Source organism: Serinus canaria, chromosome 25 (genome assembly GCF_022539315.1).
Source record: "Serinus canaria isolate serCan28SL12 chromosome 25, serCan2020, whole genome shotgun sequence".
Taxonomy (NCBI): Eukaryota; Metazoa; Chordata; class Aves; order Passeriformes; family Fringillidae; genus Serinus; species Serinus canaria.
The window spans coordinates 5890590-5906869 of NC_066338.1; the positions used below are offsets into that span (position 1 = coordinate 5890590).

At 43.7% G+C, this 16280-nt stretch overlaps 1 protein-coding gene and 2 pseudogenes across 1 annotated transcript in view; 1 reads left to right on the forward strand and 2 right to left on the reverse strand.

Moving 5' to 3' along the window:
• The window catches only part of LOC115485198 (uncharacterized), a 2106330-nt gene that overhangs the window by 1528440 nt on the left and 561610 nt on the right, over positions 1-16280 (forward strand).
• LOC103825013 (zinc finger protein 208-like) overlaps positions 1-16280 on the reverse strand; it is a 742626-nt pseudogene that overhangs the window by 497374 nt on the left and 228972 nt on the right.
• LOC108964072 (zinc finger protein 239-like) overlaps positions 1-16280 on the reverse strand; it is a 24496-nt pseudogene that overhangs the window by 3871 nt on the left and 4345 nt on the right.

A 16280-nucleotide genomic window follows, 5' to 3' on the forward strand; every position in this document is an offset into this window, starting at 1 on the left:
AGAAACACACAGAAATGAGGATGAAAACTTTCTAAAAATATTTTTCTTCTTCCTACTAGTACATTCACCCCTCAGATCACTTCCTCTCAGTCTAGCAATACTTTCAGATTATCAATTCTCAGTTTATTAAGGAGAGAGGAGCTTCTCTTGTACTAAAGGCTTCCCCAGGAAATACAGTTGAAACTTCTTGTATTTCTGTGTTACACATGGCACAGTCTCTGGACAAGAGTTCTATGTTTTTGCTATTGTGATAATATTTTGCTATTGTGCTATCTTCTTTCTAGCCTAGTGCTCTCACCACTGTGCATGGACTAGAGCTGTTTCTAGTGTTTTCTTTTTTAAAGGGTGCTTTGTTGAGTTTTAAAAAGAGTACAGTCTCTTATTTTTGGGACACTTGTCCCCCCCAGATTTCACTCCCTGGGGCCGAGGGCTCTTGAGAACAGAGATCATCTTCTTCTTTTTCTGCTTTGGAGACGGAGAGTACTACTACTACTTTCTTTACTCGTCGTCTCTGTTCACACCACTCTTTCACATTACATCACTGCGCTCTCTTGGCTCTAAGCTATTGCTTCCCCCCTAAATGCAGTCTCTGTGTCACAGGAAAAATGGTTCTGTCTATGGCCATACAAGAAAAGTTCAGCTAAAGGCTACTCTATCACTTCTTCTCACTTAAGATTTTTTTCAGCTTCTCTCATGGCTTATTTCTTCTTATATCTCATCTCTATTTGTCTTCTCATTCAACTCTAGGAGGAATCAGCTTTTGTAAGGTTTCTAGCATCTAAGAAAAGGGTTAAAAGTCTCAGGCTCTGCCTGTCCAGAACTCTCATGGCTGCCTTGCTGGCACTGCAACCCCCCCTTTCTCTTTCACTTCAGCCGTGCTATCAAATTTTCAAGGTGGCACAGGCACAGACACCAGCTCTCCCTCTCTCTCCCTCCTGGGGGAGCCTATCCGAGGTCTCTCAGGGTTCTTCTACTCTTCGACCTTGCAGGGGCTTTCACTTCTCTTCTCTGCCTAAGGCCCGGCCTGGCGGCCGACTTCTTCTGGCCGCATGGCTCCCCTCCACTGCCCAGCTCGGAGCCGGCCAGGGGAGGTCTGGTTTTTTCTACAAACTTGGAACTTAAGAGACTTTCCCCTGGGAGTTGACAGCTTTTAACTCCTTGTGTTCTCAGAGGCGTATCCATGTCTTCAGTGGCCAAACTAGGTGCCAATATTCAAATCTGAGCACTTACTGGTTTGACCAGAGTATCTCAAAAAACTCACTTCTTCTCAAACTATGACACCCTCCCAAAGAGCTTCCAGCAGGACAGAAGCACAGCACATTCTTTCACCCCAACACATGGGCAAGAAAATCTTTCACAGCTCTCATCCCAATTTCTTTTGTAGACCAAAACAACCTTGTCTCATCACAGCAGATCAAAGTTCTCTTCATCAAAGTGCCATGGCCAGCTGGACAAAGCCTCTTCCTTCGGTGCTTGGTAACTACCAAGGTCAGCATTGCTTTTTCACCTCTGCTGTACCACGCCATTGCCTCAGACTGTGGGGTGGCTCTGTCTTGTTCCAGTTACAGTTCATCTGTCTCACTTGTTCCTCCAAAATTGATTTATTAATGAAAATTACCAAAGTCCATTCTTGCAGCTGGTGCCTAGCTTTTGCAACAGATGAAGACATCTGTTTTAAGAAGTTTTTCCACACAGAATATGATTAGTTATATATCCTGCTCCTTCCCTGCTGCCCCAGAGTCCTGCAAGCACCTTTGGGGGCCACCCAGACACCTCCAGGACCTTTAGGGCACCTGCCTCCCAGCACAGTGCAGACAGGGATGGACTCCAAGCTTCCTTGGAAGGCAGAGGCAGGAGAACACTGCCCACCATCTTCTCTGCAGCTGCCCTCCACGCTCGTGCATCCCATGCTGGGGCACTCGGGCTCTCCATTCCAGGCAGGCCGGAGCTCCTGGGCAAACCCAGCACTCGCCGTGTGCCCTCTTGGATGGAATGTCAAGGGAAGGACACAGCACTGCGTAGAAAACGTGAACTTTATTCTTGACTACTTGAACCTAACTTGACTACTCGCAAAATCTACAATACAGGGTGACTAGAAGGCTATGGGGTAAGTGACTTATGCCTAAAATACTTCAACTTTAAGAAAGGGAACACCAAGGGAAACTTCAACTTCTTGTAGACAAGGTGTGGAGTACTGCTACAACTAAGGATGGGGTGTCTCAAATGCCTAAGATGGGGATGTCACAGTGCCCAGGCTGGGCACTGGTCACCCATCCCCACGAGGCTCCGCACTGCACTGGGGCTGGAGGTCAGCGCTGAGGGAGGCTGGGATCCTCCTCTCTGAGCCGGGCCCTGGTGCTGAGGGGGGCCGGGATCCTCCTCTCTGAGCCGGGCCCTGGTGCTGAGGGGGATCAGGATCCTCCTCTCTGAGCCAGGCCCTGGTGCTGAGGGGGGCCGGGATCTTCCTCTCTCAGCCGGGCCCTGGTGCTGAGGGGGGCCGGAGTCTCCTCCTCTCTCCCAGGGCGCTCCGTGCTGCTCTCCTGGCTCTGGGCCTCTGCAGAGTGCGGTGCCGCAGGCAGAGCCGCAGCAGGGCACGGTTCTGCCTCAGCAGCTGGAGCAGCTTCCTGGGGCAGCCGCGGCCCCGGCAGCAGCAGCGGAGCCCTGCCTGGGCCGAGCGGCTCCGGCGCTTCTCCTGCAAGGCAAAGCACGGCGATCCCGATGGGAGGGGTGGAGCGGGGCCGAGGCCTCTGCCAGAGAGGCCGGGGCCTGGCTGGGCTGCCCGGGGCAGAGGCTGCAGTGAGCGGAGCTCCGGCCGCCACTGCCCGGTGCCATCGCTGGGCTCAGCCTCGGCCCCATTGCTGCCCAGAGGCTCCGCTCGCCTCTGACGCGGACCCTTGGCCAAGGGGCTGCCCAGGAGGCCCAGCAGCCTCAGGATCTGCCCCATCCTTCCAGCCTGCCCCCCTCCCTCACCTCTCTCCTCCGTCTCCAGAGACTTCTGCCCACGTACCATGCCAGGCCGATGCCCATGATCACCAGCTCCAGCAGGAAGCACGTCCAGGACACCAGCGCCATGTCCAGCAACGGGGCCACCTCAGGGTCCATGTCCTGCAGCTCCAGATCCTCAGGACGGAGACCCGAGGTGCCCATGTCCCGCTCAGGACGGCTGGAAGGGTCGAGTGGCCGGACCAGAAGCATCAGCAGGTACACCTGCAGTGTCAAGGAGAAGCCCTGGCCGGCCATGGTGCTCTGGACGAGGAGCTGCCACCACCACACGGACTCTGGACGTCACTCCACACCGAGGTCTGCCCAGGCTCTGGGCACAGAACGGCTGGGGACAGTTACCAGCCACCATGCTGTCCCCAGAGGCTGTGATGTCACAAATCACAGAATGCACTGGCTTGGAAGAGCCCTGGGAGGTCAAGTCCAGCCCATGGCCACCTGTGGCCCTTGGCCACCATGGCAAGCAGACCGGAGCCCGGAGTGCTGATGCCAGGTTTCCCTCAAACACCTCACTCGATGGTGACTCCACCAGCACCCCCAGGGCAGAGCATTCCCATATCTAATGCCCCTTTCTGGGCCAAAGTTCTCCCTAATGTCCAATGTAAACCTCTCTTGGCACAGCATTAGCCCTCCTTGCCCTCTGCTCTCTCGTGTCCTCGCCCATCTGGGTAGGCTGGCACTGCCGTGTTGGTCACTCGCTGGCTGTGGGAGGAGAGGCTGTGCCTACGAGTGCTGCTCAGCTTTTAACCACTCAAAAGGGCACTGGATTGTGCCTGCAGTGGAAAGGAACATTCCTGCATGTTGGCATTTCTTACTTGTTTTACCAGATTTTCATGGACAGCTGTCCTAGTGGAAGCAAGTCTGTTTTCATGAGTATTTGAAGGGTAATAGAACACAATGTCATCCAGGGAAATTCTGCTGGTTTCCTTTTACTGAGGTTTTAAGATAGTTGCAATTGCCCAAAATTTTCTCCTTGGGGAAGTAGTGATTTCACAGCTTAGGTTGTGGGGATATTGATTACCCAATGTTGAGGACCTAATGTAACTTTCAGCACCAAAAGTTTTAAGCATCCAGTTACTGTCCTTGAAACAAAAGCATTTTACATCTTTTCTGTGGACAGCAATTGCTTCTGTGTTATTTCACATAATCCATTAAAAATTTCACGCCTGGAAAAAGTCCATAGTGCTGTGTGATTTCCTTGGTTCTCTGTGTTTCCACTGTTCTCTGGAATGGTTTTGCCCCCATTTTCTGAAGCTGCCCACAGAAAGGTGATAGATGTGTGAGAAGTTCTGAAAGGCAAACTGGTGTAGATCTTTGCCTCCTGTTCAGAGGTCTGTGGTGAGCTGTGAGTCAAAGAGCTGATTTCACAAGATGTTGAAAACCCAACTGAACCTTTTTGCAGCAGGATGTATTGATAGAATCAAAGCAGAGCATGGCTGACACTAGTAAATGAATTAAAATGCATATCTGGAATGTGTTTATTTGATTGTTATGCTAATAGTGTGGTAATAATTACGATGTCTGAGTACTAACCAAGCTAGCACCTGATTTGTAGTTGATCTACTGTCTCTAATGTAGGGAATAGGTTTTGAAGAATTATGTTTTCTCTCATAGCTGAGCAATGTCTTGTTCCCAGGCTGCTTCTTAAAATCACTTTGCTTTTGCTGAAGAGCCAGTTTCACCTGAAGATGATTTTCCTTGCCCTCACTTTTAATTTTTACTTGAAGTGTTATTATCCAGCAGATTGACTTTTTCAGATTCTGTGCTGCAAAATGTTGCTGCTAAGGAGAGTGGGTGCTTTTCTGGCTTTTATTTCAAATGTTGAGAGATTAAAGGATCCTATGATGGTTTTTTTGGGTTTTTTTTTTTTTTTCCAGAAGAATAGTTAAATTGATGGAAAACTGCATTATTTGGTAGTGTTTGCATTCTGTGTCTACAGCAGTGTGCGATATTTGGGTCAGACTGTTTTTGAGCGGTTAATTGTCTGCCCAACTGAATGCTCAAGCATAATCAGGCTGATTATGTTCAAGCAGTTGAAAGTTCAATGTACAGTGAGAAACAGGATAGCAATTATCTTCTAAATTCCTTTATATGAGCCACAGGAGGTACTTTTGCTCAGGACTGGAATCCTGGATAATTTGTATCATCAACACAGTTAGTTCCTAACATGCTTTTGAGCAAAAAATCAGCTTGCAAATGATTGAAGTCAATTTTTATGTTAATCCTCAGGCAGCTATGAGTGGGAGCACCTGTGATTTCAGACTTCTAAAACAAGGAATAGTTCAGTAGTTAAAATTCTGAGCCCTGAAAGTACAAGAGAACTGCTTATTCCAGGTGTTCATGAAAACCACATTCCAGCACAGCCCAAAGAAGGTGCCTCTGCATTAGAAGTACGGGATTACATGAGGCTTTTTAAACACTTTGTTTTATTGGCCTTTGAATATATGTGATATTTCAATATCTGGTGTATGTATCATTGAAATCCCTAGTCTTTTATCTTTTAAAATATGTTCTTAAGAGGGCTCTTTCCCAAGATGTATTTGGTGCAAGGAGTATGCTCTCAGAATCAGGAATTTGATATTAGAAGTTATTCTCTTGGTTTCTAGAAATCTAAGCTTGGAAGTTTTTATATCAAATGCTCCCAGTCTGAAGGGAAATATTTTTTCCTCTGGGTTTTGGGCAAAGGCACCTTACTGAACACCTGGGGCTGTTTTGTTTGGCCATTCTGGCTGATGTCACATGGATTCTCTGAGCACAGCTGAGAATAACAGAAGGACAGTAGAGAATTTTTATGTTCTTGAGACTGTATCTTTAATACAGAATCAACTTCTGCTTAATTCAGCTTCATGATGGGTGAATATATTCAAATAACAAATATGTGTAAATAAGTTTTTTTCTGAATCAGTTTCATTTCTTTTTCCAGCAGATCTACACCTGTTGATTTAATCTAGTTGAAAGTTTGGTTTTTTTTTTCCAAACAGAACTTTAAAAAGTTATCATTTTTCCTATTTTCTTGTAAAGCAATATTCTCTTCAAAAAGATCACACAAATGCTCAGAAGCACTGAGGTCCCTGTGCATTTGAATGAATCCAATGGCATTCTCATTGTGTTCCTAGATTAAATCATAGCCATGTGTTAATTTTATTTGGTTTGAACCCCTTTGACCTGGTTCACTTGGAGCAGGGATACAGAGCTGAGATAAATTTAAAAAAAAAGGAAATGTAAACTCTGCTTTTTGTCAATACATCTTGATGATCTATCCTCCACAAGAGGCTCATGCTCCTCTGATAATGTGGGATGATAGCTAATGGGGGAATTGTTCTGCTGCTGAGCTGATCATAAAAACAGGAGGAGATGAATGAAGTCATCAAACAGGTTTAAAACAGCAGCTTTTATTTCACAGCACCTTTAAGACAGTGCTTCAGAAAAGCTGTGACATCTTGCTCCAAAGCCTCATGGTGCTGAAAATGTAAATTGCTTGAGAGGTTTAAACCCAGCACTTGTTCTGTGTTTTCTAGACTGTTCTTCACCGTTTTCTGAATTCTCCATGTTGATGGCAAGTGCCTTGGTAACAGTAGGTGATGGCTGGTTGTATGGAATTTTCCCCTGAAATATGGAATTTAAACATTATCTGTGATGGACACAGACTCCTGCTGGTAGATATTAGTTCAAAGTAGAGCTCACATCCATCCTCAATACCAAGTTTACTTGTCTTCATGGGGTATTCCTCTGCAATTTCACGTTGTTTTAAGTTCTCCTTCCTCACCTACTTGTATTTCAGATGGGTGATCTTTCTTCCTAAAAATTAATTTCCCAGAGTCCCCTTATTACTTCTCCAACCTGGGGATCTCCTAAGCATAAATGACCACTCTGACACGGGTGTTCCCATCTGTTCCAAAGCTTTTTTTGCTTTTGGTTCAATGCAGGATTTATTCAGTGAGGAGGAAATACCCCCTGAGAATCATTCAGGGGCTACCCCAGCACCTATAGAAGGAGCCCTCCCCTTCTGAGCTGGAAGGATCTCCCTTCCTTCCAAGAAAGCCCCATCTGAAATTGTTTCCCCACACAAACCTTGCTCCTCGTGCATTCTCCATCTCGCTGGACAGGCCCCAGCACCCCCTGTGGGTGACACAAATGTGCTGAGAATACCAAGTGCCCCCTGTTCTCAGTCACAAAGGCACTGGCACAGACTAAATGGTCAAAAGAAAATTTGTTGAAACATGTTGAGAAGTAAAATAGCAACAATCCCGACAGCCAGAGGGTGCTCACAGAAAGCTTGAAAGAATGAATCATTGTTCTGTAGGCTGGTAACAAAAATATGTTTGCTGTATTTAAATGAAGATACTTTACTGAAGAGTTTCAGAGTAAATAGAATTTTCTTAAAACTCTCTGTCAAAATTACATTGAAAGAACTGTGGGCCAGATGATTCAGACCCAAAGAACTTGGTTCAAGCTTTAGGTGCTTAGCCCAAACGTTCTCCCCTTCCTCGTCTTTCCTGTTCAATATTTTAGCCCTCGTGGCTTCATTTGGTGGAAGCATTTGATAGAAGATTTTAATTCAAGTATCAAAGAAAAGACTAAAGCCACACTGTGCAGCTACACTGTGCAGTAAGCTGCAAGCTAATGTATTTCAGTGTTTTATAAATTGCTGCTTGAGCCCTGATCTCAGTGACATCCCCAATGGTTTCAGCTGAGCCATGATTCTTAGCTCTGGGAATCCTATTTAATCACTTTGCTTTCACTACCAGATTACAGTTTAAGTGGCTGTGAAAAGCTTCTTCATTCCTTGAGACAGCTTTCTGTGTTTTCACCTTTCAAATATAAATACTCATTAAACAAGTCTTTAGGAGTCCTGCTACAATAATTCAGATGCTTTTGGTGCTTTTTTGTTCCTGACACATTTCCTTCTTTTTTTAAAATTTTTTTGTCATTATGCCATTGTCACATTTTCCACTGAAATCAGTGAACTCTGCAGTAAACTTTACATTTCTCACAATTAAAAAAAAAACCCAAAACCAACCACCACCAGCCAATTCCAACCATGCCACATCTTCCTTTCCATAAATGAATGTGAGTTTCTCTAATTTACTCTTGAACAACTTGCAGGGGGACAGAACTAAAAAAAAGGAAATTGTTGATCTTTCTTCCTTCTTCTTTTTCCTCAAAGGAGAGGACAACAGGATTTCTGATAGATTTTCCCTGGGAAGACAAATGAGAGCATTCCAAGCTTTGAGGATTGGAAATCAATGTGCATAAAGCAAGAGAAATGGGCCATGTTATCAAGCCCAGAGTTGCACAGGCAGTGAACTCCAGAGAAAATGGGCTATTTTCCCATCTCTGTCTCAGCTGGCAAGCTCCAACAAAACTGGCTCCATCTGAGATTGCCCTTCCTGCCCCAGCACACGGTGTTGGTGCTGCCTTAGACTGACCCACCTGTATCTTGAGAAAGTTCAGTGCAGTTTTTGGTATTATCCAGTGTTGTGTCAGGTTTTTACAAAGTAGTCATCAATAGTATTTTTTCTTCTGTATACGCAATGGTTGCCCAAACTTGGTGTGTCATATTTTAAATCTTTCTCTTCTAGAATTTACCGATAACTTCCCTGTCTTTGCTACAGTGAAGTTCCATAATGGCAACCGAATTAGGGAAAATATTTGTAGCTAAGAGCATCCACCTAAATCCAATTGACTTCTGTGGTGATGCATAAGTCCCACAAGCAATTTTAAGACAGAGCATTAATTGTTCTTTCCATCAGGGACGTGACATCAGCAAGGTTTTGTACCAATCTGTTGTCCTTTTTAAGTATGAAAGTGGCTCTTGTAATTGTTACCCATTCTGTCCCGGCATATTCCATGTGTGGAATGTAATTAGGTTTATTTGGAGGACTCTACAGAATGTCTGTGAAGGGAAAGTGTGTGGGTGGAATCCTGGCCCTGTTAAAAGAGATGAGAAGTTTCCCTTGCCTGGAATGAAGTTCCAGTTTTTAACTGGAGCTTTGTACACATGAGATAAGCAGCAGGCAAAGCTCCTTGGTTGTGGATATTTCTTATCTCAGAGGGAAGTTGTCATAAGAAACGAAGCATTTAGAATCTTCTGACATGTACATTATTGACAATTCTCAGAGTGGCAAGAGAGCTACCACTTGAGTCTGTGAAAAATCTGGGTAGTTGTAGCAAGCATCAAGGGTACATCTTTAGGAATATTCCTTACAGTCACAAAGAGTGGGATTTCTTGGCACTGAAGCTCTCATTATGTATTGGAAAATGTGTTTCTTCATTTCTATGAGATAAGAATTTAATGAAAATCTCTTTCCCTGGAGAGGGAGTTCTTTCATTAGTGCAGGAGTAACTGTAGGTTAATTTTAAAGGTTTTTGCAATCAAATTATTCTAATCTGCTAGAAAATTTACCTGGATATATACGAAGACATCACCTATTCACATTCATTTGAATAACAGAAAGTCACACGACTTTTTTTACTTAGTCTGTGAAGCAATAGTCAGTCTAAATCCCTAAAATTGCACTGCTGCCTTCAAATGTCAATGCTATAGAGGAAATCAGAGCTGGGGAAAGTTCTGGACTCTTTTCCATGGAAACAGCATTGGTCATTACCCCTGGGATAGTGAGGATTTTAAAGCTAAACCAAAGAAGCTCTGCCCTCTTTCAGTATCCCAATTAGGCTGAAAAATTTATGGGATAATGTATAGATAATCAGTCAATGTTATTTCTTTGCTTGTAAATAATGCTACAATCAGCTCCACAAACTGAGTTCTATTCTCAGCCTCTCTTCTGTTGTCAAAAGAATTTAAAATCAGCCAAATTGAAAACAAGCAAGTAAAGCACACTTGGCTTATTTTGCCTTGAGTATATAATAACTTTCCTCAGTCTGCTGGCTGTGCCACTCTGAAATAAATGACACTTGCTTTTGCAATAGAGGAGAGTATCTGTTGATAGTTTACCATCTTGTCATCCATTGCAAAAACATTTGTGGCTGCTGATAGCTCTGGAGTCTTGAATTTTGATTAAGCAATTCAATTTTGAAATGACTGCTTCCCACTTGTTTTAAATGTTCCATTACAAAAGGCTTCAATGCAATTTGATTTTCATTTCCTTGCATCGCCTTCATCAATTAAAGGGAAAGATGCAAATCCATCACTAAAGGTCCTTTGGAAAGGAAGAGAGATTATGGAAATACATGTCCACATCTAGAACCATGGGTGCAGTTCCAGTTTCTTTATCTCAGGAAGTGCATCAGAAGTAGGGAACAGTTTCTCCTTTCTCTGTAGGAGATGGTGTCTTTACATGGATATGTGTCCATGTAAAGAGACTTTTACTGACATTGAGGGGAACAGGAGATGGGAAATGAGCCAAGAACAGAACTGGAGGCAGGCTGGAGTGCAGAGTGGGGCTGGTGATATGCTAAGTCCAGAAATGGGGAGGTTCTGATGTTAAAAAGAGTCACATCTCTCCCAAAGGACGCTGAAAACAGGAGTGACCAAATTTTTGTCGCTTCTTATGAGTCAAAGGAAAGAGATTTCCATCAAATCCTGCCTGTTCTTTCATGAATCTGAGGTTCTAGCATGTGTCTCATTCCTGTTTTCTGCTTTGGTCAGTTTTGTATGTTTTGTTGCATATTTTACTGCAATAATCTCAAAATGGAAATGGCAGAGATGGGTACTGCAAAGATGATCATCACAGCAGGCAGCTGGTGAGAGACAGCACGTAGGAAATAATTAGGAGCCCAGTAATGATGAGAGAAATAAAAAGTACCAGAGAAAAATACCAGCACACACAGTTCAAATCATGGGGAGATCAAGAAGGAAAGCAAATCCATGGACATTTTGCAGCTGTTGCTGTTCTAATTTAATATCATTCTCTTCACCCGGTGTGTATATGAAAATAGAGTATCTGGCACTGGCAGATAAATTTCCTTTGCTTGTGTTGAACATTTGTGGAAAAAAAAAAGGTCAATATTTTATCCAGTGGACTGTCTTGTACCAGTTTTTCAAAAATATTTTTGTTTTCTTGAAAGGGAAAAAGTTAGGTTTTACTGAGTGACCAGACTCTATGATCAACATTGCTAGGAAAGGAATCAGTCCAAGCTGAATTTAGTGGTAAGGGAACCTAACAGTGTTGTTTCTCTGGTAACAGAAAAATTGTGCAAAGAGATCAATGTGTTCACAGGCAAGGCCATTAAAATTCTCTTACTGCAGTATAGTTTTGCTTTATTGCTGATATCTTTTTCTCTGCTCTTCTCACTGGCTTTCCAAATTCTAGTGAAAAAGAATCTTTTTTTCTTTCACAGCTAAAATTATTTTTATAGCCTGAAGTTTGTTGGATTATTTGTAAATGCCACTTTGAGCTGTGACTTTGGCCTGATCAATGCATTGCTCAGCCTCCAGCTCTGTGCTCCTGCCTGGCCCCAGGTCCCTGTTTGTGTGACTGGATGTCAGCTTTGGGAAATGCCCTGGCCTGGCACGGGGCTCAGGGGCGTGTGCTCTGTTTGGAGATAAAGGATGGTAACTGGGAAAAGCTGTTACTGATTTTTGTGCTTGTTTATGGCAATAGGAAATGAAATATTCCTGGATGGCAGAAAGAGCAACATGGAACCAGAACAGCCTGTTAATGTTGAGAATGGTACTTGGATAAATAGTGCCCGCAGTGTCACCAGGAAAAAGAGGCTGCTTTTTAATTCAAGGAGCAAAATGGAGGCACTTGGTAAATTGATGAAAACTACTTATTTATTTATACTACTGCAAAAAGCAACATGGTGGAATAACATCCACATGTCTTAAAGGTTTTGCATAGTACAGGGAAGGAAAATGGCAGTCAGAAAAGTATATAGGATCCAGATGAAGGATGAGTTGGTTCATTATAAGTGAGAACTGTAGGCAGGAACATATCTGTGACTGAAGCTGTCGCTTTTAAGAGGACATATTTTGGTTCACAAGAGCTCTTAGTGTGAAGTTAATTGCTCGGATATAAATGGGGAAAGACTTTTGAGTTAAAAGATGAAAATCTATCACAAATGCATATAAAAAGTGTGGGAAAGGGAAGGAAAAGTGTATAAAAAACTCTAAAAATAATGAGAAGATGATTTCCAGAAAAGTGTAGGATTGAGTAAGAACCCCCAAAGACTAGAATTGAATGGATTGATGAAGAAAACAGTCAAGTTGTGGAGATCAAGAAACACAGGGCTAAAACCAGATCTGACGAAAATTAAACCAAGTCGGATTTTACAAAGACGATTAAAACATGTTTTCAAGTTGGCTTGGAGTGATTCTGAAGGCAGCCTGCTCCACGATCCTCAGCTTTCTGTCCCAAATGGTCGCTGATCCGTGAGGGGCCGGGCCCGCGGCCTTTGGGCTCTCTCGGCCGAACCTGGGGAGCCTCAGGGCCCAGCGGCGCCGGGCGCTTCGGTCTGGCTCGGCCAGCTCGGTTTGATGGACCCCGGCAAAAAGCTTTTCCCTTCCTGGCTCGGAGGAGCTGCAGGAGCGATCTTCCAGCTGCCTCCGGGGAACTGAGGCCGGAAAGCACAGGGAGGGAGAGAGGGAGAGCAGAGACACCGGGAGAGGCTCCAGCCCCGCTGCTCCGCCCGCCCCGGCTGCCGGGAGAGGGGATGGGCCCAGAGAGCCCCTGCAGGGCTGGATCGGGCTGGGGCTGCGCCGCCCTCAGAGGGAAAAGGGAAGCTCCGTGGGAGCTGCATTTCCCTCAGAGGGAAAAGGGAAGCTCCGTGAAAGCTCCATTTCCCTCAAGGTAAAAAGGGAAGCTCCATTTCCCTCAGAGTGAAAAGGGAAGCTCTCTGGAAGCTCCATTTCCCTCAAGGTAAAAAGGGAAGCTCTGTGGAAGCTCCATTTTTCTCAGAGGAAAAAGGGAATCTCTCTGGAAGCTCCATTTCCCTCAAAGTGAAAAGGGAAGCTCCATGGAAGCACCACTTCCCTCAGAGGGAAAGCTGGCACACCACAAGTCAGACAGGGAGATTTCCTCAACATCTGCTTTATTCTCTGGAATTCTGTTGTTAATAAACTTTTTGGTTTGGGTTTTTTTCCCCATTTTATTAGTACTAATTTTCCATCGGTGGAAGGGAATTGTTGAAACTCTTTAGAGAAGAGTACTCATTGCAGAGTGTCCTCTCTTACGTTTGTGTCAAAACTGAGACACAAGTGTATTTTAATCTACATAAAATAAAAAGAGAGTAAAATCTGGGACATTATCAACTAGAAAATTAGCAAATCATTCAGAGACAACTGAATGCTCTTCAAAACTAAAATACTGAGATTTATAAAATGAGGTAATGCTTTCTTGATGACAGGTAGCAAGAATTTACATCAAGAACTGAAGACATGGTCTGGAGGAAACGATAGAGATGGAGGAGGACCAGCTGTGAATACCAGAAGGTACACACCAAAACAGTGAGGAAAAGGCAGATGTGGTTGAAGAGCACATCCAGCAAGCTAATTCCTACAGAAAAATATTGATACTATTGGGAAAGAATGATGGGATCTCACTTGGGAAGCCATATCCTGTCTGAGTCCCCCACACGGGAAGGATGGGGCTGGAGAGATGCAGAGGGCCCAGGAGGGAATGGAAAATGAGGAGCAGAGCAGTGTTTGATAGGCTGGGACACAGGGGAGGCAGACAGACAATATTATATATACACGTGTTAAAACTGCATCTTGTGTCGATACTAGAGGCAGAAGGAAAAACCCCCATTGTTTCAACAACTAGAACTAACAACAGTGCTTCTACTAGTTCTGTGTAACTCGACTCTGAAAGTTAGAAGTGGGTTTCTAATCATGAATGTGGCAAAGTTTGCAGCAGTCCTCAAAAAAGAGCAGTGAAATAATTGCACAAATTGACCAAGTCTGAAGTTGGCAGCAACTGAAAGGTTTTATATTTTTTAAGTAATTGTCAATGTCTTGGTTTAGCTTCTCTCACTATATATATTTAACCTTTTATGAGTAGCCACTCAAAAGGGAAGCTTTTCATCTTGTGAGACTCATTTTCAGGCCCTGCAGTCAGACATTTGTTCATTAAACTCTGTGATGCCTCAAAGCTACTTGTCTGCTCTTGGATACCATGAATACAAACATTCACCATCGGGTTGTTTACAGTGTCAGCCCTGAATAAACACACAGGAATTACCAGGTGGTTACAGTGTTTTTGGTATGACAGATCCATGGCCTGGTATTCCTGGTTTATTATCTGTTTATTTTAAGACACTTAATTTAGTGCTGGGGGAGCAGACTCCTCCGAAGCAATAAACATCTGTTGCTGCTGTTAGCCTGAGCATTTGCAGCCCATCATGTTCTTGTCCCCTCTGGCAGCCAAAGGTAAATAAGGGAACATCACTCAAGTGTCAGTGTGGAGGGACCCGGGTGAGGAGGGGGGGACAATGTGTGACTACAGAATTAGGTCTGAATTCTCTTCCTGAAAATATGTTTTCCATGGAAGTTCACATATAAATAATATGAAAGTTTGAATTTAAACAACAGTCTAAAATAAAAAAGTAATCAAAATGCATCTATTAGTTTTGCATAAGTACATTTCTGAAAAAAAAACCCCAAGCAACCCTCCCAATAAACCAAGAGTGAATATTGCTGCCTTGGGTCTATGCTTCCTAAACTGCAGTCAGACTTCCACTCAGTTCAGGCTGTTTCATTTCAGCTTCTGAGTGTGAAAAGATGGTGAGGGTCATGTATTTACGATTGGTATTCCATAGATAGGGAAGGTGGGCTTGTTAGTGCCCTTTATTGTCACCATCCCCATCACATTTTATTCTATGACCTTATTTTCAGGTAGGTTTGTAGCTTCAAAGTGCCTGTGACCTTCCCTCCTTCCCCTGCCACTGTCTCCTTTCAGATAACTTCTTCCTGCTATTGCAGCTGAAATAGCCATTTTCTGAAACTGAATTGAGGAAAAATTCTTACTAGCCATGCTAATAAAACCACATGAGCATTTAATCCAAATGATCTCATCCCCTCTGCATGGTGGAGCAGAGGCTGGAGATCAGAGGAGCAATCCTTGCCTGGGATGAGTTCTTTCTGTCTCTGTGAAATTTGCCTATCAAGCCACCAGCCTCTGAAAAATCCCATTTTACAGACATTTACTAGAAACATGTGGATTTTGGTAGCTGCAGCCTCTGAAAATGCCCTGGGCACTGAACCTTCTCCAGAAATACAGCCTCGGAGTGAGCTGTTGCTGTTATCACTGCTTTCCTCTGCAGTTGTTTTCCTGCAGGGATTGGGACCACAGGGACCAGGACCCACCTTGGCTGTTCCAGCTGTCACCAGTTCTGGACTGCAAGATGAAACATTCAGAGTCTAGTTTGGATAGCTTTGGATGCCTCTCCTTTATATTTTTCTTCTGCAAAACGTTTCTAGGGAAAGGAAGGAGGAGAACAAAAGTGTGTCCTAGCTTTATTATTTTTTTCTTTTTAAGGCAATTTATTTTCTCTACCATTTTAATCTTAGTGTTCAACAGTAGAAAAGTACTTGGAATGACTATGAAAGAAATGGTGCCCTTTCAGGAAATACAAGGCCTTTTGTTCAGCCCTGTGTTTAGCCACAGAGTGAGATAGTGAATAAGTGCTCACTTAGCACACAGGACACAGACATGAAAATACTCTTGCAGTCAGAGCACCTTCAGCATGGACCTCCTCACATTCCACAGCTATGACACCTTTAGATGATGTTGTGCCATAACAAATGGGAAGATAACCTCAGTTTTCTGCCCATTCATTTTTCTTGTCTTCACCCAAATTATTAAACAGAAAGTGATAAACACAGCAATTTCAGCATTCAGTGAAACTGCAGTTTTTTCTTACTCCATCTTTCTCTGAGAGATATTTCTAAAGCCCTGGTTTCTTTGTACATGTGGAAAGAATGCAAAGCATAAACCCTTCTGAATGATACTTTCTAAGCCATTTTGTCATCTCTGTTATTCTCATCTGCTTGGATTTCCATTTGTCTTTTTGAAATCACATGTCCCAAACTGAATCACATCAGTGCTGCTGCTGAAGGCTGAGCATTGCTGAGCAGAGCAGAAGGATTATTGTGCTGCTTGAGACAAACTGTTATTGTTAATATAATCATGGGCAGCATTTGTCCTTTGTTGTGTAAGCATCTTATATGTGAATTGCAAGCAGTTTATGATTTAACTTCTAATAACTGTGTCTTGGTAGGAGTGTTCCTTGGCCCACATTGCTCATAAATATTTGCTTTGGGTTCAGTAGTCACTAGCATTGCTGCAGTCCTCTGGACTGTTGTCCTAGGGTGACTGTTT